Genomic DNA, 25,334 nt, shown 5'->3' on the forward strand with positions numbered 1-25,334 from the left:
AAATACCTAAGAGCCAGATTGTGGTAGTTAAACTGTGCACCACTTTGGGGAAAGCACATTACCAATAGATGCCCAAGCTTCCCAGTCTTCGAGTAGTCCACTTTTAGGAAAGGTAATGCTGGGCAGAGCCAGGACCTTGCTGCCACTTTTGGAGTGGCTTGCACAGCCAAGGGAAATAAAGGGACAATGTGTCAGTCCCTTTTGGAAAATACATGGAAGAGAGGAAGGTCCTTGTGCTCCCTTGCCACGAACCCGCCAACATCCAGCCACAATCCAAATGTAAATAAGAAAATGAACATGACTCTGAGGCAAATGCTTCTTCATGCTTAATGTCCGAGTTGCTTCTGGGCTCTGGGAATCTCCACAAGGTTGAGGGAATTAATCTTCCCTCCCAAGTCATAGAATAAAACTGTTCCCATAGTTCAGTCCTTACACTGCAGTATTGCCCATTCTCCTCCCACTGCTCCTTCAGAGAACAATGGCCACTCTATATCGGTTAGTGGAAGATCTCCCATCCTCATTTCTTTTCCTCCCCAGGTTCCAGCTACCTGTGCAACAGCACATGCAGAGCCACATGCTGTTTCCTGTGATATGCATGAAGTTCACATACTCTGTGAACCCCTCAAATCCTACCACTCTCCGCCCATGCAGTGGAATGGCATTTGTTCCACTGTATCTGCCTCTGTCCATGGGAAATAGACTTGAACTAAGTGTGTATATTAAAAATGTTAGAATAAAAGAAATAAACAACTTAGTCCCTAACAAGTCCTAAACAAAAAGTTAAATTCAATTACTGATATTATATAAAGTGTTTAATCTAGGCTTAAGCACTGGAGTACTGGTTGTTCTGTTTTGCCCTTTGTGATTGTTTAGACCTGACTAGCTGATTGCCCAACTTTAGGACCAATTTTGTTTAAGTAGTATTTACATTTTACACCATTGCATGTGCATGCAAGGGCCACTTATTAGGTTGATTCTTATGAAACACATACCCCTAAGTTTTCAATGCAGTTTTAATTAGTCATGTACTCATTTAAAAATGTATCTCATAAGAGTTTGAATTCTTCATTATCCACACTTACCTAGTTTTCTCTGCAGTGTTATAAGCACACCATATATAAGAAGTATATTTGTGCAAACTTGGGAGCCTAAAATATTTGGTGCCTAAATAAGTGGCCTCACCTTCAAAAGTGCTGAATACCTGCAGCCCGTACTGAAACTTACATGTGCTCCAGTGTTTCTGAAATTCAGGCGATTTTTAACTAAGTTCTAAATATATACCAAACATTAAGCATCCAGGTTTGCAAATGTTGGCCATGGTATGTAATAGCTTCCTGCTTAAGACTGGGCCCTTTCAGAAAGCTCTACCTGTATCAAAATGACAGTTGCCTTTGCAGCCCTGCAAAATTCCTCCTGGGCATCAACATATCTGGGGACACAGAACTAATTACTTCTGTGCATGACTGAAGTTTGATGGAGTGGCATTGGTATTGCGACAGACCCAGACCAGTGGAGTAGAGGAGTCTGGTAGAGGGCAAATATACTGGTCACTGGATGAGTAGTTTTCTGTTCTCTGAGTGACCAGAGAAGGGGCTGCACTAGAATAATCAGGAACCTGCTAGAACCAGTTAAGGCAGGCAGGCTAATTAGGACACCTGGAGCCAATTAAGAAGAAGCTTCTAGAATCAATTAAGGCAGGCTAATCAGGGCACCTGGGTTTTAAAAAGGAGCTCACTTCAGTTTGTGATGTGAGTGTGAGGAGCTGGGAACAAGAGGTGCAAGGAGCTGAGAGTGAGAGGGTTTGCCGCTGCTGGAGGACTGAGGAGCATAAGCGTTATCAGACACCAGGAGGAAGGTCCTGTGGTGAGAATAAAGAAGGTGTTTGGAGGAAGCCATAGTAGCCCAGGGAGTTGTAGCTGTCATACAGCTGTTACAGGAGGCACTATAGACAGCTGTAGTCCACAGGGCCCTGGGCTGGAACCCGGAGTAGAGGGTGGGCCCGGGTTCCCCCCAAACCTCCCAATTGACCTGGACTGTGGATTTTCCCAGAGGGGAAGGTCTCTGGGCTGTTCCCCAACCCACATGGTGAATCTCTGAGGCAAGAAAATCCACCAATAAGCGCAGGACCCACCAAGATAGAGGAGGAACTTTGTCACAGTGTGTACAAGCCTGTTAATACTAAATTTCTCTTCTGTGGCTCAGGAGAGAATCTCCTAGTTGGAACAAAGTTGAACAGGCTTCTCTGCATAAGTGTACAGTGACAGGAACCCTGAAGTGGTACCTGGATGTATGGAGGATGGAATTGTCATAAATAGGAACATATAGCAACAAATAACAACTGAAAAAAATCTTTACCACCTTTAAGGCAGCATTGGCAGGAGGGGGAGGGGAGAGAGAGAGCATAACCATTCTCTCCTGAAGGAGGGTGTGAAATATCTTTTCCAGTTGTGTTCACTTCAGTAGTTTCTAAAAAATGGCTTCCCTGATTTAAAAAGAAAAATAATTTGGTTTTGAAGTTTATTCTTTATCTTAAAAGACTCAGTGTCTATAACAAGAGAGTGGTGAAGGAGGGGAAATTAGATTAGTAATTAGTTTTGGATAGTTCCTTTTATCAAAGAACTTCAAAATTCTGAACGCAAAATGAAAAAATTAGACCTTGCACAGCCCCTGCAAAGTAAATAAGTATTGTTACCAAAAAATAAAATCAGATGCATGAATCACTGAAAAATAGTGTATAGTCAGGATGGTTTTATTGTTTACCTCATCTAAGGAGCAGTGTTAACCAAGCAGTTCATACATATGAATTAGTGCATCTTTAATTGCTATAGTTGAGTTCTGTGTACTAATAAGATAACATATGAAAATTTTTGGCTGAGAGATTAGTTTAATGAATGTTTAATTTATTTCTTCCTTACAATGTTAGTTTAAAATGGAAAAACTGCTCCTTTTAAATTTGTAACCATTAATGTGGATACCTCAAAAATATAGGTAAGATCAAGTAGGTTTATGTAAGGACCTAGAAAGATATTTCAGCTAGAATTTCAATACTTGAAATATTCTGCACAATGAGTCTGCTGATAACTGCATATTTTATTTTAAAGCTTCTGTGCTTACCTACCAGCTTTAGTATGTGAGATATTTCATCTGGTACAACTTGTCTATAGGTGAAAATTGCAATGTGTTAGACATGATAATCTACACAGTGTTAAACACTAGATGTAGCTGAGTGCTTACATCTGCTAGCTTTTGAGTGGTTTCTCTCATTGTATGATCAGTAATAGAGTTTTGAGCAGAAAGTCCAGCATGCATTTTCATCATCATGTTTGTAATAATTTGTATCAATTACTGCATTGCCGGCTCTCATAGCACCGAAGCAGGGGGCATAATCAGGATCACAATTAGCAGTTAGAGCCAGATAAAAAATAAGGTTTAGACCTTGTTTAGTATCTGGTCCATTTTCAGCCTGTGTTGTGTACGTTGTGGTTCAATCATTCAAGCTGTGTTGTGATCTTGTACAATACATGACCTAAGCTTTAATTACCTTTGTCTTTAGAAATATTTTCAGCAAGTGTTTTAGTGTGATGTTGCTGAGTATTCTTAGGGATTTATTTCCTTAGGAATCACTTGTATGACTTAACATTTTCTCCACTGGAGGTAGTGTGATATTGAAAGGGTATGTGTGGTGGGGAGAGTTACTTTTCAACTGTAAGATTTATTTCCTTAATTAAGGGAATTGCCCATGATGATAAACATCAGTCATCACTCTCAAGACAAAGGATATGTCAAAGGCTCAAACTTAGGCTCCATTTTGCCTCTTCACCTGAAAATGAAGCTAACCCAGAGACTGACAAGTGATCTGAATGGTGTTCAGTGGCCATAAATATGGTCTGGTACTTAACAGGGAAATGACAGTCAGGATTTAATACTAGTCTTGACTCCTTGTGTTACCCTGGGCAAATCACTTTATCTGCTTACCTCTCCATATTATAATATAATTTTTGAGATTTTCAGGTAACTACACAAAGTAAAGTGTTAGTAATTATGATTGTTACCTAATTAGATGGGGTTGCCTCCTATTCACTATTTCAGGTATATTTATTTGCATTTGAAACATGAAAGCCAGATAAAACTAAACACAAACTTGGGAGGGGAGAGGAAGGAAGAGGGGTTAGTTTGATAATGTCTTAAATAAAAGTCGATAGCATACATGTATGGACCTCCCTAGATATTTTTTAAAGCCTCAAAAAGTAGTCCCAAGTCTTAGTCAAAGTTAATGTCACTAGAGTTTCCATGACATATTTCAGTACAGAGAAGCATTGTTCGCAATAGCTACCATACAATATGGCTATAATGGTTCTTTGAATCTAGAGCGCTAGGTTTTTATACACTAATAAGGTCATTATTCAGTGTATAGTTTTTCCGGATTGGCGGGTAGCGATCGATCCAGCAGGGATCGATCTATTGTGTCTAGTCTAGATGCGATAAATCGACCCCTGAGCGCTCTCCCGTTGACTCCTGTACTCCAGCGCCATGAGAGGCACAAGCAGAGTTGACAGGGGAGCGGCAGCAGTCGACTCACCACGGTGAAGACGCCATGGTAAGTTGATCTAAGTACGTCGACTTCAGTGACGTTATTCACATAGCTGAAGTTACGTAACTTAGATTTGATTTCCCCCCTCCCCCCCCAGTGTAGACCAGGGCTAAATGAACAAGCCTAAGAATAATGCATCACAAAATATACTTTGTTCATTCATTTTGACAAAAGTAGTTTATTTTAACTGTTTTATAATTTACTAGTAAAGGTACTCTATATTTTGTAAGTAGGAAAAAAAAAAGAATTCTCATGTTACAAAGATTCACTATAATACTTTGCTGTTAAATATCTCCTGAAAAGTGCAAAAAGACTGGTCATTTACTCTATAGAGTACAGTTCTGCTCATCCTTTCTCATGAGTGTGTGAAGGTAGCAAGTGTTGTCAATCACTAGAACAGGTCTTTTGAGATTGGGATCCCATTTTCTGTCTGAATGGGAAAAGTTGACCAAGACAAGTCTTAAAAATTATAAAAGACAGTTATGCTACAATAATTCATGATACTTTCCCAGGTTCCCAGATTTTCCTTCAAATAACATTAAAGAAGCCTGGCAATTCCCTTGTGATTCAAACTACTAAAAATCACCTGCTTTGCATAGAAACCTTAGCGGCTGTACTCCATAATGAGAAATTCTACGGTGTTTATGCAATACTATTTGCAATATTTGCTGCACCCAACCTGAAAGTGAGAACTCTGTTTTTCTCTGACACCTTTAACAAAGTAAATTAACTCAAAATGTCAGAAGAGATACCACCAGTACTGGATATCAAGGATCTGAAGGCCAATATCATAATTTCAGAATGGAAAAACCTGCTCATAATACTCTTCAGCATCCTGCTGAGAAATTTCCTGACCTCTGCAACCAAGAAAGAAGCGTACCCGCATATAGCTATGATTTGTGTACAGCTCAAAGCAGTACCAGTACAAAGTACTCCTCCTTCAGAATGTCAGACACAGTCAGGGGATTAACCAAATCATGCATATGCAGTATATGCACCCATTTTTAGACTGCATCCCTTATCCTTTGCAATTGATCTGGCGTTGTCCCTCCTTCAAAAGTAGAGGTTCGTCATCAATTTTGAGAAGAGTAATGTAATCTCTTCATTACTTACCTGGGAATGGTGAGAGCACACTGAAGGGCAGAGCATCATTTACCACTGACAGATTTCATAGGCACCAGTGATAGATCTATGTGTTAGCTATTAGGAGAGCCACAATTAAAAATACTTCAATGACTCCAAGGCCAGAAGGGACCATTGTGATCATCTCATCTGACCTCTTGTATAATACAGGCCATATATCTTTCCCAACATAATTCCTAGAGCATATCTTTTAGAAAAACATCAAATCTTGATTTAAAAATGTTCAGTGATGGAGAATCCAACATTAAACATTGGAACAATTTACCAAGGATCACTACGCTCACTGTTAAAAATTTATGCCTTATTTCCAGTCTGAATTTGTATACCTTCAACTTCCAGCCATTGGATTGTATTATACCTTTCTCTGCTAGATTGAAGAGCCCATCATTAAATATTTGTTCCCACGTAGGTACTTATAGACAGTAACCAACTTACCTCTTAAACATCTCTTTGTTAAGCTAAATAGACTCTCAGAGCTCAATCACTATAAGATGTGGTTTCTAATCCTTCAGTTGTTTTCGTGGCTTTCTTCTCTGAATCTGCTCCAATTTGTCAACATCCTTCTTGAATTGTGGGCTCCAGAACTGCATACAGTATTCCAGCAGTGGTCATACCAGTGCCAAATGCAAAGGTAAAAAATCCTCTCTACTATTACTTGAAATTCCCGTTTATACATCCCAGGATTGCATTTACGCTTTTGGCCACAGCATCACATGGGAGCCCATGTTCCGATGATTACCCACCATGAGCTCCAAAACTTTTTCAGAGTCCCTGCTTCCCAGAATAGAGTCTCCCCCCATTCTTTGTTCCTAGATGTCTACATTTACATTTAGCCATATTAAAATGCATAGTTTGCTTGAGCGCAACAGATCCAGATCACACCGTATTAATGACCTGTCCTCTTCATAATTTACACTATCTCAAGTTTTGTTTCATCTGCCTACTTCAACAGTGATTTTGTTTTCTTTCAGGTCATTGATAAAAATTAGGGCTGTCAAGCAATTAAAAAAAATAATTGTGATTAATTGTGTGATTAATTGCACTAATAAACAATAATAGAATACCATTTATTTAAATATATTGGATGTTTTCTATATTTTCAAATATATTGTTTTTTTATATTTTATATTTATTTTTTATTACAAGTATTTGCATTGTAAAAAAAAGAAATAGTATTTTTCAATACACCTAATACAAGTACTGTAGTGCAATCTCTTTATCATGAAAGTTGAACTTACACATGTAGAATTATGTACAAAAAATTGCATTCAAAAATAAAACAATGTAAAATTTTAGAGCCTGCAAGTCCACTCAGTCCTACTTCTTGTTCAGCCAATCGCTCAGACAAACAAGTTTGTTTACATTTGCAGGAGATAATGCTGCCCGCTTCTTATTTACACTGTCATCAGAAAGTGAGAACCGGCGTTCTCATGGCACTGTTGTTGCCAGCATTGCAAAATATTTACATGCCAGATGCGCTAAAGATTCATATGTCCCTTCATGCTTCAACCATCATTCCAGGGGACATGCATTCATGCTGATGAAGGGTTCTGCTCAATAACAATCCAAAGCAGTGCTGACCCACACATGTTTATTTTTATTATCTGAGTCAGAGGCCACAAGCAGAAGGTAGATTTTCTTTATGGGTGGTTCAGGTTCTGTAGTTTCCACATCAGAGAGTTGCTCTTTTAAGACTTCTGAAAGCATGCGCTACACCTGCTCCCTCTCAGATTTTGGAAGGCACTTCAGATTATTAGATGTTAGGTCGAATGCTGTAGCTATCTTTAGAAATCTCACATTCGTACCTTCTTTATTCTTTGTCACATTTGCCGTGAAAGTGTTCTTAAAATGAATAACATATGCTGGGTCATCATCCGAGACTGCTATAACATGAAATATATGACAGAATGTGGGTAAAACAGAGCAGGGGACATACAGCTCTCCCCCAAGGAGTTCAGTCACAAATTTAATTAACGCATTATTTTTTTAACGAGCATCATCAGCATGGAAGCCTGTCCTCTGGAACGATGGCCGAAGCATGAAGGAGCATACCAATGTTTAGCATATCTGGCACATAAATACCTTGCAATGCTGGCTACAAAAGTGCCATGCAAATGCCTGTTCTCACTTTCTGGTGACACTGTAAATAAGAAGAGGGCAGCATTATCTCCTGTAAATGTAAAAAAAACTAGTTTGTCTTAGCAATTGGCTGAACAAGAAGTACGACAGAGAACTTGTAGGCACTAAAGTTTTACATTGTTTTGCTTTTGAGTGCAGTGATGTAACAAAAGAAATCTACATTTGTAAGACAGAGATTGCACTACAGTATTTGTATTAGGTGAATTGAAAAATACTATTTTTACAGTGCAAATATTTGTAATAAAAAAATATACACTTTGATTTCAGTTAAAACACAGCATACAATATATATGAATATGTAGAAAAATATCCAAAATATTTAATAAATTTCAATTGGTATTCTATTGTGTAGCAGTGCAATTAAAACTGTGATTAATCATGATGGGGGACTTCAACTATCCGGATATATGTTGGGAAAATAACACAGCGGGGCACAGACTATCCAACAAATTCTTGGACTGCCTTGCAGACAACTTTTTATTTCAGAAGGTTGAAAAAGCTACTAAGGGGGAAGCTGTTCTAGACTTGATTTTAACAAATAGGGAAGAACTCATTGAGAATTTGAAAGTAGGAGGCAGCTTGCGTGAAAGTGATCATGAAATCATAGTTTGCAATTCTAAGGAAGGGTAGAAGGGAGAACAGCAAAATAGAGACAATGGATTTCAGGAAGGCGGATTTTTGTAAGCTCAGAGAGCTGATAGGTAAGGTCCCATGGGAATCAAGACTGAGGGGAAAAACAACTGAGGAGAGTTGGCAGTTTTTCAAAGGCACACTATTAAGGGCCCAAAAGCAAGTTATTCCGCTGGTTAGGAAAGATAGAAAATGTGGCAAAAGACCACCTTGGCTTAACCACGAGATCTTGCATGATCTAAAAAATAGAAAGGAGTCATATAAAAATGGAAACTAGGACAGATTACAAAGGATGAATATAGGCAAACAACACAGGAGTGCAGGGGCAAGATTAGAAAGGCAAAGGCACAAAATGAGCTCAAACTAGCTACGGGAATAAAGGAAAACAAGAAGACTTTTTATCAATACATTAGAAGCAAGAGGAAGACCAAAGACAGGGTAGGCCCACTGCTTAGTGAAGAGGGAGAAACAGTAACAGGAAACTTGGAAATGGCAGAGATGCTTAATGACTTCTTTGTTTCAGTCTTCACCGAGAAGTCTGAAGGAATGCCTAACATAGTGAATGCTAATGGGAAGGGGGTAGGTTTAGCAGATAAAATAAAAAAAGAACAAGTTAAAAATCACTTAGAAAAGTTAGATGCCTGCATGTTACCAGGGCCTGATGAAATGCATCCTAGAATACTCAAGAAGCTAATAGAGGAGGTATCTGAGCCTCTAGCTATTATCTTTGGAAAATCATGGGAGACAGGAGAGATTCCAGAAGACTGGAAAAGGGCAAATATAGTGCCCATCTATAAAAAGGGAAATAAAAACAACCCAGGAAACTATGGACCGGTTAGTTTAACTTCTGTGCCAGGGAAGATAATGGAGCAAGTAATTAAGGAAATCATCTGCAAACACTTGGAAGGTGATAAGGTGATAGGGAACAGCCAGCATGGATTTGTAAAGAACAAATCATGTCAAATCAATCTGATAGCTTTCTTTGATAGGATAATGAGTCTTGTAGATAAGGGAGAAGCTGTGGATGTGGTATACCTAGACTTTGGTAAGGCATTTGATACGGTCTCATGAGTTTTTATTATCGATAAACTAGGCAAATACAATTTAGATGGGGCTACTATAAGATGGGTGCATAACTGGCTGGATAACCATACTCAGAGAGTTATTAATGGTTCCCAATCCTGCTGGAAAGGCATAACGAGTGGGGTTCCGCAGGGGTCTGTTTTGGGACCGGCTCTGTTCAATATCTTCATTAACGACTTAGATATTGGCATAGAAAGTATGCTTATTAAGTTTGCGGATGATACCAAACTGGGAGGGATTGCAACTGCTTTCGAGGATAGAGTCATAATTCAAAATGATCTGGACAAATTGGAGAAATGGTCTGAGGTAAACAGGATGAAGTTTAACAAAGACAAATGCAAAGTGCTCCACTTAGGAAGAAAAAATCAGATTCACACATACAGAATGGGAAGAGACTGTCTAGGAAGGAGTACGGCAGAAAGGGATCTAGGGGTTATAGTGGACCACAAGCTAAATATGAGTCAACAGTGTGATGCTGTTGCAAAAAAAGCAAACATGATTCTGGGATGTATTAATAGGTGTGTCGTGAGCAAGACACGAGAAGTCATTCTTCCGCTCTACTCTGCTCTGGTTAGGCCTCAGCTGGAGTATTGTGTCCAGTTCTGGGCACCGCATTTCAAGAAAGATGTGGAGAAATTGGAAAGGGTCCAGAGAAGAGCAACAAGAATGATTAAAAGTCTTGAGAACATGACCTATGAAGGAAGACTGAAAGAATTGGGTTTGTTTAGTTTGGAAAAGAGAAGACTGAGAGGGGACATGATAGCAGTTTTCAGGTATCTAAAAGGGTGTCATAAGGAGGAGGGAGAGAACTTGTTCACCTTAGCCTCTAAGGATAGAACAAGAAGCAATGGGCTTAAACTGCAGCAAGGGAGGTCTAGGTTGGACATTAGGAAAAAGTTCTTAACTGTCAGGGTGGTTAAACACTGGAATAAATTGCCTAGGGAGGTTGTGGAATCTCCATCTCTGGAGATATTTAAGAGTAGGTTAGATAAATGTCTATTAGGGATGGTCTAGACAGTATTTGGTCCTGCCATGCGGGCTGGGGATTGGACTCAATGACCTCTCGAGGTCCCTTCCAGTCCTAGAATCTATGAATCTATGACCAATTTTGTAATCACGATTAATTTTTTTTCAGTTAACTGCAATTAATTGACAGCCCCAATAAAAATATTAAACAGTGTAGGACCAAGAACAAATCTCTGCAGCACTCCACTAAATGGAGGGATTCCCTGTTTATAGTTACATTTTGAGACCTATCTGTTAGACAGTTTTAATCCATTCAATATGTACCATGTTAATTTTATATTCTCATTTTTTAATCTGTGGGGGGAGGGATAGCTCAGTGGTTTGAGCATTGGCCTGCTAAACCACACGGGTGTGAGCTCAATCCTTGAGAGAGCCATCTAGGGATCTGGGACAAAAATCTGTCAGGGACAGTACTTGATCCAGCTGTGAAGGCAGGGGACTGGACTTGATGACCTTTCAAGGTCCCTTCCAGTTCTATGATATAGGTATACCTCCATATTAATCAAAATTTCATGCAGTAATAAGTCAAGCACCTTAGGGAAGTTTAAGTATATTACATCAACAATGTATCAACCAAACTTGTAATTTTATTTTTTTTTAAATTACTTTCTGTAAACCCACGTTGATTGGCATATTACTATCCTTTAATTCTTTATAAATCAAGTCGATATCAGCCACTCCATTATCTTGCTTGGGACTGATGTCAGATTGACAAGCCTATAATTACTCAAGTAATCCCATTTACCCTTTTAAAAGTATTGGCACATAACTGGCTTTCTTCCAGTCTCCTGGAATTTCCCCACTGTTCCAAAACTTGATAATCAACATTAACAGTCCAACAAGCTCCTCGGCCAGCTCTTTTAAAACTCTTGGATGTAAGTTATCTGGACCTGCTGATTTTAAAACTGTCTAACTTTAGTAGCTGCCATTTAACATCCTCCTGAGATACTCGTGGAGTGGAAAAAGTCTATTTCTTTGGTATCATGGCCTCTTGTATCATAGAATGGCTCTGAGAATGATAGCCCATGAGATACATTAGAGACTCCTCCTTACTACATGACCAAAGTAGGATCTATTACCAAATTCAGATGTCACAATTCCAGGCAAGGTAATACACTTTGTTGTGATTGACGGAAGACTGGAGATTGATCAAGGGAACATCTCTGCCAAACAAAGAGGAGCATTCTCACCAAACTTGAGTATTGAGGGCTAGAGTCTGGAGAACCCAGTTGGGGAAGAACTTGGTAAAAGAGTGTGGATCAGGGCGGAATGAAAGAAAAATCAACAAACCTATTAGATCTCAGAGAAATTAGCAGATTCTGTGAAAGTTACAGCTAGTCCTAAAAAAATAAGCATATCCTAGTCAAGACAAAAATATAAACATGATCTCCTATCTGAACTGACAAGGGGGAACTGCTGGAACTGCCTCATTAGAGAGCAAAAGAGTTGTTTCAGTGGGCAAAAGAACACACTCTTCATAAAAGCGAGGCACATAAATGGAGCCACCAGTGACAGGGCAGACTGACTGAGAAGAAAAATAATTCAGGAGGGGGAATGATCCCTTAATTATTAGTCTATATAAAACTGAATGATAGGCTCATTGGCATAATCCACAATTTACTTATTCACCTCACTTGACAATCTCAAGTTTAAATTATACTTCTCCATTCACAACAGAAGAGCAACAGCAGTTGACGCCCTCTCACACTTATGGCCAAATAAGCTACTGTAGCTAAGGATTCATCCCTAACCCGAGCACCTAATTATATGCTTCTTGTCCCAGCTGGTTCATGAGATAATGGAGAAAAGGATTGCATCTTCCTAGTTGCCCCTCACTAATTGAAGCAGCAGAGGTTCTTAAAACTAGTGAGCAAATCAATGATCAACACAACATCCAGTTTGTTTTAACAGGGCCTATGCCTTCACATTGGAATCCACCATTACTAAATTATCAATGTGGTTACTGAATGGAAGATTGAGAAAAGCAGATCTGCCAGAGTGAGGCATCCTCCTAACATTCAAGAAACTCTCCAAATACAAATAGTGTAATACAAAGAACAAATCTCCACTGCAAGTGGAGAGGCAGCCAACTTAATCCCAATAAACTGCAGATCTCTAATTCCTCACATTTTTACAGGATAACCTGTCCCTCAACTTGGCAATATAAACCTTGAGGGGACAATTATCAACACTTGTTTCCATACCAATGTCTTCATAGTCACAAATTTCTTCTCACCAATAATTAAGAGATTTCAAAACACAGCAGAACTCCAGCAACCTTCAAAAAGATTCAGACATGACCCCTTAGAGCCTGACCAGAAAGTCCCTGAGTTCCTAATTTGAGATTTTTCAAATTCTTATCTATTATCCACAAGATGGGTCTACTATCAAGGAACTCTATCAACTGAGGAGCAACACTACACCTCCCAAATAGAAGAGGCCTTGCTATTTACCTGACCTGACTTTAATTGTAAGTATAAACTAGTTTTCAGAGATATCGGAAGAAAATGTTCCCTTCTTGCTGTTTAAATACTAGACATGACCAGAAAGAATTATGGCATAAAATGGATGTAATGAAAGTCTAAAAGTTTATTTGAAATGAACTGATGCTTTCAAGAAATCCAAATGCCTCTTTGTTTCATGCCACCCTCTCCTGATGTGGGAAGGAAACACAAAAATCTGCCAGCAGTAGCTTGTTCTCTAAATATGTTGTTTCGATAGACTATTCTGTCTTCACTGTGGATCTCTCTGAGAACCAGATCTGCGGTTCTCAAACCAGGATCTCCGGTCTATCCTGTGGAGTTTTCCTCAGCAAAATGGGGAAAAAAGGCATGAGTCCTTTTCCCCTGTGTAAATGAAAACTGTCTAATAGACACTGTGCATCTTTGCCCGTTCTCAGGCTGAATCTTGGACTTGCTGATTTGTAGCTGCTTAGATCTGTAGCAAGACAAGCTCATATCTGGATGGCTCTACCTGTAAAATATCAGACAAACCACTAAAGGTTTGATCAACCACTTACGTTGATCCTCACCTTAGTTTCTGGGTATGCTGTTTTTTGTGATTGTTGATGGGGTCACTTCATTCTAAATTCCATCATTTCACAGATTGGATTGCTTCCTGACACAACAGGAGGGGACTGAGGTCTCTCCATGTCTATTGAAGTCACATATTATAACAATACCAGCCATTAAATCTGTCCTTAGGGTGAGGAAGAGATGATTTGAGAGAGTCTCATGGCCCTCAGCTCTGGCAAGTTTTATGCAGAACCTCAAATCCTGAGACTTCCAAAGACCATGGACATTTTACGGATCCTATATGTGCACACCAACCCAGATTGGAAATATCAGTGCATCACCTGCAAAGCAAGCTCATGGGACCTACACATCACATAACTGCCAACTACTGTTCAACAAGGTTTTATGGTTGTGTGGCGAGGCCTGTGACAACTTTTACTATGGGGCTCTGTGGAAACATTGCCATGAAGGAGAAGACTATCAGAGCAAGATGAATACAGAATTGCATCAAGAGAGCCTACAAAGCAAATGCTGGTGAAAATACCTACTGGCCTAAAAGCACAAAACCTCTAGGTCCATTTCCACATCATGGACTAAGATATTATCTTCTGCAGAAAATATCTGTAAAGCCACTCCCGATGAGTATTCACATATTCACAAGCTAGTTCTGCAAGCTTTTTTGGAGGTGGCATTTGTTAGGAGTTACTTCCACAGAGTGGAAATAAGATTTCTAAATCCTCTCTTCTCCTCACCATTTAGCTATATCTGCTGATAACATCTCATCTTGAGAGGATCAGTGGATCTGGACTCAAGAGTTAGAATTGTCTTTACATATCAATTTATTTTCTCTGAGAACTTAGCTTCACTTTTCCAGTCCTTCATTAAAGCAAGATTATTAGTTTAGTCTGTATATAGCTGGCAACCTTTTGTCTCTGTATGTGCTCTGCAGACTAAATTATCTATTAATGATTTTTGCAGCCTTATTACATGACTGTATTGTGTAAAGTATATTAGCAATGTTTTTCTTAGTGCCCACAATATCAAAAGATCTTTCTGGAGCATAAGGTCAATGGCACCCTCACCTGTTTCAACAATTGACTGATTGCTTTAGTCACCTCCATACACTACAGGTCATGAGAAAGGAATCAAACTATCTGTAAGAAGCAGCGGACCAAATGACAAAGAAAAAAAATTATAGTTGAATAATGCTGTCATACCTATAAATAAAGATACGTAGTTTCTAATACTGTATTTAATATGTAATGTACTGTATAAACTTTAATCCACATTAATGGTTGAGACACCTAGGGTGACCAAATGTCCCAATTTTATAGGGACAGTCCTGATTTTTGGAGCTTTTTCTTACATAGGCACCTATTACCCTCCCCACCCCTTGTCCTGATTTTTCACACTTGCTGTCTGGTCACCCTAGGGACACCCTTTGTGAGTGACAAAGTTTTGGGATTTTTTTTTTTTAAAGAAATCAATTATACTGCATCAAACCAACATTACTTTATTGTTTAATGAAGAAATATACTAGATTAGTATATTAGGATGTAATTAACAGCACAAGTAGTACTTTAGGTTTGTTATCTAGAATTGTCTGGAATGGATTTTTGAAAGAGACCTTTAGAAATCTTATGTCTCACTTTGTCACATATTGAATGCAGCTGCAGGATATCAGAATACTCCCATATCATCTCGTTGCTCAAAGAACATAAACACATTCTGAAGATTCTGCACTGCGTCCTCTGCACTATTTTTTGTGCTTGATACAAGCTCAGTCATGTCTTATTCATAGTCTGCCTTCTTCTCCTGATTTTTCCCCTTGAACAGCAACGTTAATCTCAGAATCATCTAAAATTTGATATTGGGGATGGTTGCTGTCACAAAGGAGCCATTGTTGGATATTCTCTTCATCCACTTCTTCAAAACCATGATGGTTATTTATAATTTCAAGAATATCATTGTTTTCCTCTGAGTCTGTTTAAAAATCAAGGAAATGTTTGTTGTCTTCAAGATCTGGCCACAGTTAATATCAGGCATGTTGAAATGTGATGTCTTTGACATCATTCCATGCCTTTGCAAAACCATAAATAGCAGTGACTTCCAAAAAAATAAACGTCATGTTGTTCAGTTAATAATTTTTTCCATAATATATTTCAGTAATTTTTTTTGAAAGTCTACTTATAAATTGGTTTATTGACTGCAAACAGAAGTCACATTTGGCAAGAGTGTGGCAAAAATCTGGTTTTCTATCAGCAGTTGCTCTTCCTGAAGATGTGAGGGAGCACTGTCCATCAATATAATTGCTTTTTCGGGCAACTGTTATTTCTGTGGATGGTTCAAGCAGGGGACACAAATTTTGTATGAAATCAGTCTTAGTAAATATTCCTGTCCATCCATGCTGCCTTCTGGTGATAGTAATGAACTGCCAGATGCTGAACATCTGTGCCCTTGAATGGCTGACCTTTTGGCTTTGTCCACACAAGCCAATTGCAAACAATGCCTCCCACTTGCATTGGCACAGCGCATGAAAGTGATAATTTCCTTGCCTGACACATATCCAGGCACAACTGAGTGTGCAACTTGGAAGACATTTCCAAGAAACACCTGTCTCATCAGTATTGTAAACTTGATCTGGTAAAAAAATGTGCATTTTCAATGCACTGATGAAATCTATCCTTGAAATTTTTGGATGCTTCACTCTCTGTGGAAAGCTTTTCTCCTCATATGTAAAGCACACAAATTCCATGGCGTGATTTAAAATGCATCAGTCACCCTTGACTTGCCACGAAAGGCTCGGTAATTGTGAGGCAAACTAGCAGCCAAACCAGGGCTGCTCACTCAGCTGCCCCCCAACATAGTGGACCCCTTAGTGCTTGGCCAGCACATGGGGCTCTCCACCCCTTGTGTCCCGTCATATACTACAAGAGGTGAGGCCAGCCTTACCACCCACTTCTTGTGCTTTCCTCAAGCAGGCCCTGCAGGGGGGTGCTCCCTGCCCACTCCTCCAGACCTTAGAATTGGGCCTCTGCCCCACAAACCTCCCCAGCTGCCCCCTACGCACCACCTGAGCTGGCTGCATGACATGTAGCCGGTCTGCCTCCGAACCGCATCTAGGAAACAGCTATACATGCTTGTGCTCTGCACCCTTCACTTCTTCAGCCTCGTGTCTTGCCGCTACACCATGAGGTGGGACCTCCTATCATCCGTGGAAGGTGAGGAAACCTGATGGGGCAGTCCATATTCCACCCTGGTCCCACAGCCTGATGGGGATATTAGTTGGCATCTCCTTCACGGAGCCATGAACACCGGCATGTACCTGGTGCAGTTCACTACCTCCCCCAAGACCTGCCCCTTCCACGGTGAGAGGGAGATCCTGTGCACATCTATATTGAATGCGCTGGGATGCAGCCCCTTTTCTGGCTTCTCCAAAACCTTCTCCGTAAGTTCTGGCGGACTTTTCCCTGCACCTCTTGATTTAAGCACACCCCATCCGTGGCCCCACAATTGGCCATGAAGTCATGAGACCTCCTCATCAACCTCCTCCTGGCTCTGGCCACGGTGGTGGAAGCTGGATGGAGAAGTGCTCTGCGACACTGGGGCCTACTTCTGATCCTCCCTTAAGTCACGTCTCTGGGCAGAGTTCCTTTGGACTGTGTACACTGGCTCCCAAGACACCTTCAAAGAGCAGTGGGTGCTGTCCAGGGTTCTCTGCTTGGTGTCTCTCTCTGGATCCCAGCTTTTGAATCTGTGACCCTCACTCTTGTACCTGTGGTTTTTTTTTCATTTGTCCCTGTGATGCCACTTGCAACTCAGGTACCACTAAGCCCCCCTGGCCCATCAGCCTAGGCTCCCTCTCACACTGTGGTTCTGTGATAAGTTGCTAAGCTCTCCAAGCTTGCTCTTTCACCAGCATACACACAGGTGATGGACACACCAGCTGCAGAACTTATAGGCTGCTGTGATCAGCTCTGCATGGGGAGGCTACAGCTAAGGAACTGCCCAGTTGCTCAAGAGCACACACCCCTCTGGAGTGTAAACCCTAAATAATAGCATCTTGTGCTGCACAGAAATCTGTACAGCATAAGCTCATAAAATTCACTCCTTCCCTCACTGTGGAGAGAGAATATACAAGAGATTTTTGCCCCAAGTATAAATCCCACACACTGGTTTGTGATTAAAGCAAAAGCAAATTAACTACAAAAGAGAGTTTTAAGTGATTATAAGGGCTAGCAAACAGATCGAAGCAGGTTACCTAGCAAATAAACGAAATGCAATCTAAGCTTAATATACTAAGGAGATTGGATATGAGTAGCAAATTCTCACCCTAAATGATTATATAAGCTGGCTTCAGGCTCTTAAGGGACAAGCTGCACTTGCTTACAGCTTGGAATCCCCAGGTGTTCCTTTCACGGGCTAAAAATCCCTCTAGCCTGGATCCAGCACTTCCCCCCAGTTCAGTCCTTGTTCCTCAGGTATTTCCAGGAGTCTCTTTGGGCAGGGAGTCAGTGAACAACCTCGATGTCACTCCCCTGCCTTAAATAGCTTTTGCATATGGTGGGAACCCTTTGTCTCCAAGCTTTGTTCCCATGCCTTTCAGTTGAAAAACACTGGTATTCCAAGATGGAGTCCAGTACTAGGTGATCTGGTCACATGTCCCTGTAGTGTCATAGCAACCATGACTCAGAGGCTGTTTGTAGGGTCCTCCAGGAAGACTCCTGGGTGGGAGATTAGCTTCTTCTAAGACCTATTTTTCTTCCTAATGGTTCATTGACTTGAATGGGCCATTTCCAGCCAGCCATCTAGATTGACAGTCTTTTGTCTAGTGGGCATTCCCCAGGTGTAACCACATTTGTAATAGCTACATAGACAATATTCCTAACTTCAGATACCAAAATGATACATTCATACAAATAGAATAATCATATTCAGTAAGTCATAACCTTTACAATATTTCACATGACCTATCTTGTATAAAATACATCATTGTTATGCCATAATCCTATCATAATAATCATCTCTATGAAGAATATAGGATGCAGTGTCACAGTTCCCTGTAATCTTTTTGATGCCTGGGTCCTGTGATTCTTCCCCTTAGGCTTTCGATGTGGGCAGGCTTGTAACTGTCTATCCCCAGAGGCTCAATAGGTACCCCTACAACAGAGCTGTGATGAGGCAGCACTCAGGCAGGCACCAACAACTCAGCTGCACTTAATCTTCCCACAGAGCCTGCAGTGACTCAGTCTTCAAGCATGGAGCAGCAGCCTATCCAGGAGTAGAGGCTGGGTCAGATAATCCTCAGGTTCAGGTACTTCCCCCTCCCACCCCCCCAACCCTGGCAGAGCTGCAGATTAGTCTGTGCAACAGAACTACCCAGCCAGGAACCCTCCTGCAGCCTTGCAGTGTATCAGACTCCCTACACGTCCAGCCTACTCCTGATCCAGTTCCTACTCCAGCCTTGCCTGGGTTGTGTTCCAGTCTTGTCCTTGCCCAACCCTGACTTTGCTCCACTCTGTTACTGGCCCGCTCCTGCCTTGCCTCTGCCTCCTGATCCTCTTGGACTCTGACCACCGGGCTTCAACCTTTGCCCTGTATCTGGATTTCAGCTACGGTCCCTGTCACTCTGTCTAGAGTGGCTCACAACTGAGAGCAGCAATCTCAGGTCAGCCTGTCAGAAAACAGGGCAGACACCCCAAACTAGTGGTTTATTCTATAATTAGATTTCACATATGTGTACTCCTGGATCACTATACCAGTCTTACCATGGAGTCACAACAGTCCCCTTAGACTCTCCAGAGCATCTTGCCGCCCAGACAAAGTAGACTTTGTGATGAAAAGTTAAAACCAAAAATCACCTCACATTAGGTTACTCCCTATCCTAAAGGGTCAGTCACTTACCCCAGGTCAATGAATACTCATGACCTCACACCAAAAACAATGCTGGCAGCCAATTTCTCTAGTAAACTAAAGGTTTATTAGCTAAGAAAAAGAAGAGAGTTATTGAGTGGTTTAGAGCAGGTAAAATACATTAACAGATGAGTCCAAGTTTGTAAGTCCAAAGTGATAGCAGAGATGTAGTAATCTGTTTCTATAAGTCTCTCGGGGTTACCCAAAATGACTTTGGGGATGTCTGTCTTGCATCTGGAATGCTCCCTGAAAGTGTCCAAACAACTCAGATACAAGATCATTCCCTGGATCCATTCTTATAGCTGTTTTCCCTGGAAAGCAATCTGGCAAGTGTTTCTGTCACAACATGGGCTTTTCCTTAGCATGCGTCTTCATTTACAGTTCCAAGGCTCCAATCCTGTTTGATGGGCAATCTAATTACAGAGATATACACAATGCATTTAGTCACAGCAATCCAAACAATCTTTCATTAGTTTGCACGAAGTTTACACATCAATTCTCACTAACAAACACTTTTGATCTAGGGTTAATTAAGTACAGGGATATACATAATGTAAGGCAGTAGCAACCGACAGGTAAATTTAGTGTAAATGTAATTACCGGTTCAGATGCCATGTAAATGTAATGTGGTAACATCCCTCTTTGTTCTACTTCAACAAGTGAATTGGCCTATGGCTTTGATTTGAACTGGTCTGCCAGCGTCATGCTGAGCTAGTCTGTCAGCGTCCCAGTACTGATTTGGCTTGTTCATGGACTCTGATCACCTGGCTTCGGCCTGTTTCTGGACTCTGGCTATAGTACTCAGTTTGGCTTGTCTGCGGACACTGATCTCTGTTCTGATACTGGCCTGTTCCCATATCTCGGTTCAGCACTACCCTCGGCAGTCCCAACCCTATGTCTGGTTTCTAGCTCCATTCCAACCACTAGGCATGACTATTGAGAGGCAGGGCCTGACAATGTTCATTTTTGCATGAAATTCCCTGCCCTTTTTCTGCTGTCATTTGGTCCTGAAACTGGAATTCCTTCAGCATGTTTCTGTTTGAACCATGTGTATGAAGAAACTCCTCCACTTAAGATTTTTTTTCAGGCTTCCTCTTCAGCACACCAACCATGCTATCACCGTCATGAATAAACTTACGAATCCATGACTTGCCCATGTTCAAGTCATACACAGTTCGCAAACCACAATTATTCTCTAGTGAAAGGTGTGGGTTTTTTTGTTTTGTTTTGTTTTTTCTTGCTGGGATGCCATGCTCAAATTTCTCTATGGTCTCAAGTTTCTGTTGCAGGATTAAGAAAACACTTTTTCTTTGTCATGCTATAGGACTCAGAACCAGATGGTAATGGTTGTTTGTGCATTATAATTCAGGCTTTTTCCTTTCTTCTTTTTCACTCAAGAGATTCTGACCCCCTTCTCTTATGCATGGCCCCATTCTCTCCTTGGTTTAGCATTGGAAAATAATGCTGACTTTAACAGTGTATGAATTTAATTAAATGTTATAATATTGCAAAATGAAGTTAAAACAAACCTTCAGAGGTTTTATCATCATTGTCCTCATTTATTAATAATTGTTCCCCTACCCCATATTTGGTTTCCTCTTCCTTCTGATCATCTTTGTCCAGACTCCACCAAGACGACTGCATGTTATTCATCAGGTGCATTAATTTCACCTCTAATACATAGCACTTCTCATTTGCCAGAGCAGGAGTTATGTCATGCCCAGGGATAGTGCTTGTAAAGCAATTTTTCATGGGCAATTACAGTGCACACGATGCAGTGCTCCACAGTTGGCAAATAGGGTCCATCGCATCTACTGACCCTACTTCCAAAGTGGTGCTTCCTGACTGCTATGCCAGCACTGTTTTCTTAGAGGAGCTGTCTCAATGAATTTGATTATATTCACTTCAATGGATGGTTCTGGAGAAGATTTTATTGTATAAGGAAATAATCCTTTGAAGAAGTTGTGTGGACAACGGCTATTTATGGGGTATTTTTAACAGACAAATTTTGAAAATGGTGCACAGCCTGTGGTGCCTAAATGTGAGCTGATAATTTCAGGGTGTAAAGGAATATTCTCCCCTAGCCTGGTTCTCTACTGCTTGTACAACTTGTATCATAGTATACTCTGAGTGTTGCACTCCTTGGGCCAGACTCTGATGTCCTTTATACTGGTGTAAAAGCAGAGCAACTCCATTGACTTCAATGCAGTTACTCCAAATTTCCTTTGGTATAAACTAAGATCAGAATCTGGCCCTCTGTCTGCAGAGGAGAATGGCCAATGGATCAGTATCTGCACTATTTGTAATGATAGGGTGAAGAGAGTCCTCCCACAGCAAAATTCTCAGGTGCACAGAAGTGTGCAGACACCCTGTGTAAGGGTCCCTAAATCCCATCTCTTCTCCTTTTTCAGGAGGGGAAACCTCTTTAATAGTGAGTAACAGACGACAGTTTAGGACAGACAGTGAACATATATCCAAGTGAAATAGCAGAGGCACCAGAGCTAGCTAGTCAGTATATTATTTAAAATGCTACTTTGGCAGAATGCTCTCAGTTTTGCAAGATATGCCCTATAGTCTTTAGTTACTGCAGAGGGGTTAATGTCTCGTGAAAGGCAGTACTTCCACCAGCACAATGCCATCATCATCATGCAAGGGTATTGCTTGTAGGGAGCAAATGGCAACTACTAAATTAAGTCTCCCCTTCAAACACTGTTCAGGTTCAACCCAGCTTAACTTGCAATAACTGAAAATGTTACAGGCAGCAATGTCATATAGTAGCACCAGGCCTTCACTAATTCCTGTCTGCTATAACATGACTTCTACCTACCCAGTGAGGCAATACATTACCCTACTGTCATCATATCCTCTAGATCTCATTTAAATATCTGTAAATAAAAAATAAATGGACCTGTAGCTTCAACACTTGCCCCGGTCAACAGAACAGGACTGAGTCTCTTTCAAAGGAGACCTCTTTCAGTCAAACTGTGGCCACTACTGGAGTTGTGCCACTTCAGTACAAGTTATCCGAGTTAACAAAAAACAAGTCTGAGTTATAGCCATCCCTCCACTTTCTGGGCACTTGATTTTCCCCACAAGTCATACCACTACACTGTGATATGTTGATATCAAATGTAATATTACATCCATCCTCCAGGGGAGGACAACAGAGGACTCTATGACCAACGTGACTGGCATAAATAAAAGTATATTAACTTGGCAAGGGTTTTAGCTAGCCCTCTCTCCTCCCCTTCTCTCTAAGGCGGGCTGTGGGAGGGGGTTCAGTCCTCCATTCTCTCTGGGGCTGTGTGCGGGGGTGGGGTGTAGTTGCTGAAGGATTAGTTAGCTTCCCCTCTGTCTCCATCCTATTGTGATGGGGAGGGGAGCGCCCCAAGTGTCGCTCGGTCACTCAACCTCATTTCTCTCCCTGGGGATCAGCGGGGGGGTGCTGGGGAGCCCCCCCCCGGTGCTGGCAGGTGGGTGCTGGGCGGACTCCCCCGGGGAGCTGGGGAATCACCCTGGTCTGGCGCTGGGAGCTGGGTAGCCCTCTCTCTCTCTGCTAGTGGGGAGACCCCCCCCGGTGCTGGAGGGAGCCCCGCTTCCCCCGCGTGCTGCCGGGACGGACAGGGGCCGGGGCAGGCCGAAGACGCTCTCTCCCCGCGGGCTGGCGGGTGGGAGCCGGGGCGGGGCGCGCTGTGCGGCGGGGGCGGTGCTCGCTCCTCCTCCTCTGGGGCCGCGCGGGGAGGGAGGCGGCGGCGGATCCGGGGCCTGGCGGAGGCGGAAGGGGCGGGCGGACGCGGCGAGGCCGGGCCTGACTCTGCGGGACGCGCGATGCTGGTGAGTGCCGAGGCCTCGGCAGCGCCGCGGTGTCGCAGTGAGGCCGGCTGCGGCGGCGGGACGGGCGCGGGGAGGCGGCCGGAGCGGGACGGGCTGCGGGGTCCGGCTCGGAGTCGCTCCGCAGCCGCCGCGCAGGGGAGGCCCGGACGCCGCCGCTTCTCGTTCTTCCCTTCGGGCGCGTTTTATGCCCTGGCCCGCCAGCCCCGGGGTGGGGCCGAGTCCGGCCGGGGATCCGGCCCCTCTGCCCGGCCTCTGGTGAGAGGCCTCGAACTACGCACTGGAAATGCCTTCCCCGGTACCGCCCCGGAGCCTCCCTCCTCCAGTCCCAGTGTCGCCCTAGGACCTCCCGCCCCAAGGAGCAGCCCCCCGCCACCGTCCCAGTGTCGCCCCAGGAGCCTCCTGCGCAAGGGAGCAGCCCCCACACTGCCTCAGTATTGCTCCTGGAGCCTCCCCTCCCCAAGGGGCAGCCTCAATGGCTGGCCCTCTCACCCCCTGTGGCCAGCTCCTCTCATTCCCAATATCATCCCAGTCACTCCAGAATATTCTGTTCCACAGCCCCTCACCCCAACCCCCAGTGACTGACTGCCAGACTTCTGTATCATCTCAGTTATCCCTGACCCCCGTATCATCCCAGTTCCCTCCAGCCTCCTCCCACTCTTTAAGAATGTGCGACTAACTACCCCCCAAAGCCCCCTACTTTCCCTTCATCCTCAGTGACTGTCCCTGTAACCCTACCCAGTGACTATCTCCATAGTCCTCAGTGTTCCTCAACTAAATCCTTATAATTCTCCAGTTAACATTCTGCCCCCCACTAACAGCTCTGTAACAAAGCCTTACGGTGATCCATTTTTTCCCTTTAACTGGGATCCGTTTCCCATCCCTCTAATCATTCTTTGTCCCTCAGTGTGGAGGATTCATCCACCATAATTACTCCCCTGCTGTAATTCTTCCTCCAAAAAACTATTTCCCGCACTGTGATTCTTACCCCCGCTGATCTTATTTACTTGTCCTCAAATCTTTCCCTAAGATCCCTCATTATCTTCCCATTACACTTATTCCTTCCTTTCTGCGAACCCACCTACTGTCTCTACTACTTTGTACTTATGGCCTCTTGCTGTGCCTTTTTTTTTTTTTTTTTTTTTGATGGGGTGGTGCCAGTTGGCTTAATTTTTGAACACCTTTTCCTATTCAGGCTGTGCACACAGATTTCCCTATCTTTATTAATTTGCCCCAATTATGTTTCCAGTTCTCTGTGAATAACAGCTAACCAGTTTAACACCTCCAGCCCGAATCCATGTTGCTTTATTTACTGCATGTATAACTTTTCTCTTTTTGTCTCACTTTTTATCTGGGGATAATTACCTGATCCATCAGGTGCTTTAGTAAAAACCTGCTATTTTGGAGAAGTTGGGGGAGAGAATAGTGAGGGAATGGGGAATTAGCTTAAAGTAGCAACTCAGAAATTGTTTCCACTACAGTACTGTGAATTGGTGATTTTGGGTGAGGGAGGGATGTTTGGGAGGTAACACTGTTTGGAATCTTTTCAAAAGCAAAAGTGTAGTAAATTGGCCCACTTTCACCACCTGCAGCCCTGGGCACTTATTGTAGAGGCTTGCATTGGCAGATGAATTGACCTGATATGACGCTCCTAAAAATTGGTCGCTTCCCTCTCTGATTTTGTGGTTCAGAAGATTCATAGATTATGAGACCAGAAGGGACCACTGTGATCACATAGTCTGACCTTCATTATATAGAACTTGCCTGAAATAATTCCTGTTTGGACTAGAGCATATCTTCTAGAAAAACATCCAAACTTGATTTAAAAATTGCCAGTTGATCCTCCTTGTAGTCGACCTATCCTTGCTCCTCTTGTCACTGTTAGTTGCCTAATCTGTTAATGTTGATTGCTTTATCCTTGTAACTTGAATATTGCAGTCAGAATTAAGTGCCATGCATAATTA

General features: G+C 42.2%; 1 protein-coding gene across 2 annotated transcripts in view; it reads left to right on the forward strand.

Moving 5' to 3' along the window:
• Positions 1-23,302: 23,302 nt before the first annotated feature.
• CUL1 (cullin 1) overlaps positions 23,303-25,334 on the forward strand; it is an 83,620-nt gene continuing 81,588 nt past the window's right edge. The window contains exon 1 of one of the 2 annotated variants that reach the window (XM_034761284.1): positions 23,303-23,373. The gene's annotated coding sequence lies outside the window, so the exon portion shown is untranslated. Of the gene's footprint in view, positions 23,374-23,608; positions 23,629-25,334 lie in introns of those variants that run through there. The other variant, XM_034761285.1, reaches the window with a different exon arrangement.

The sequence above is a fragment of the Trachemys scripta genome, chromosome 2 (assembly GCF_013100865.1).
Source record: "Trachemys scripta elegans isolate TJP31775 chromosome 2, CAS_Tse_1.0, whole genome shotgun sequence".
Taxonomy (NCBI): Eukaryota; Metazoa; Chordata; order Testudines; family Emydidae; genus Trachemys; species Trachemys scripta.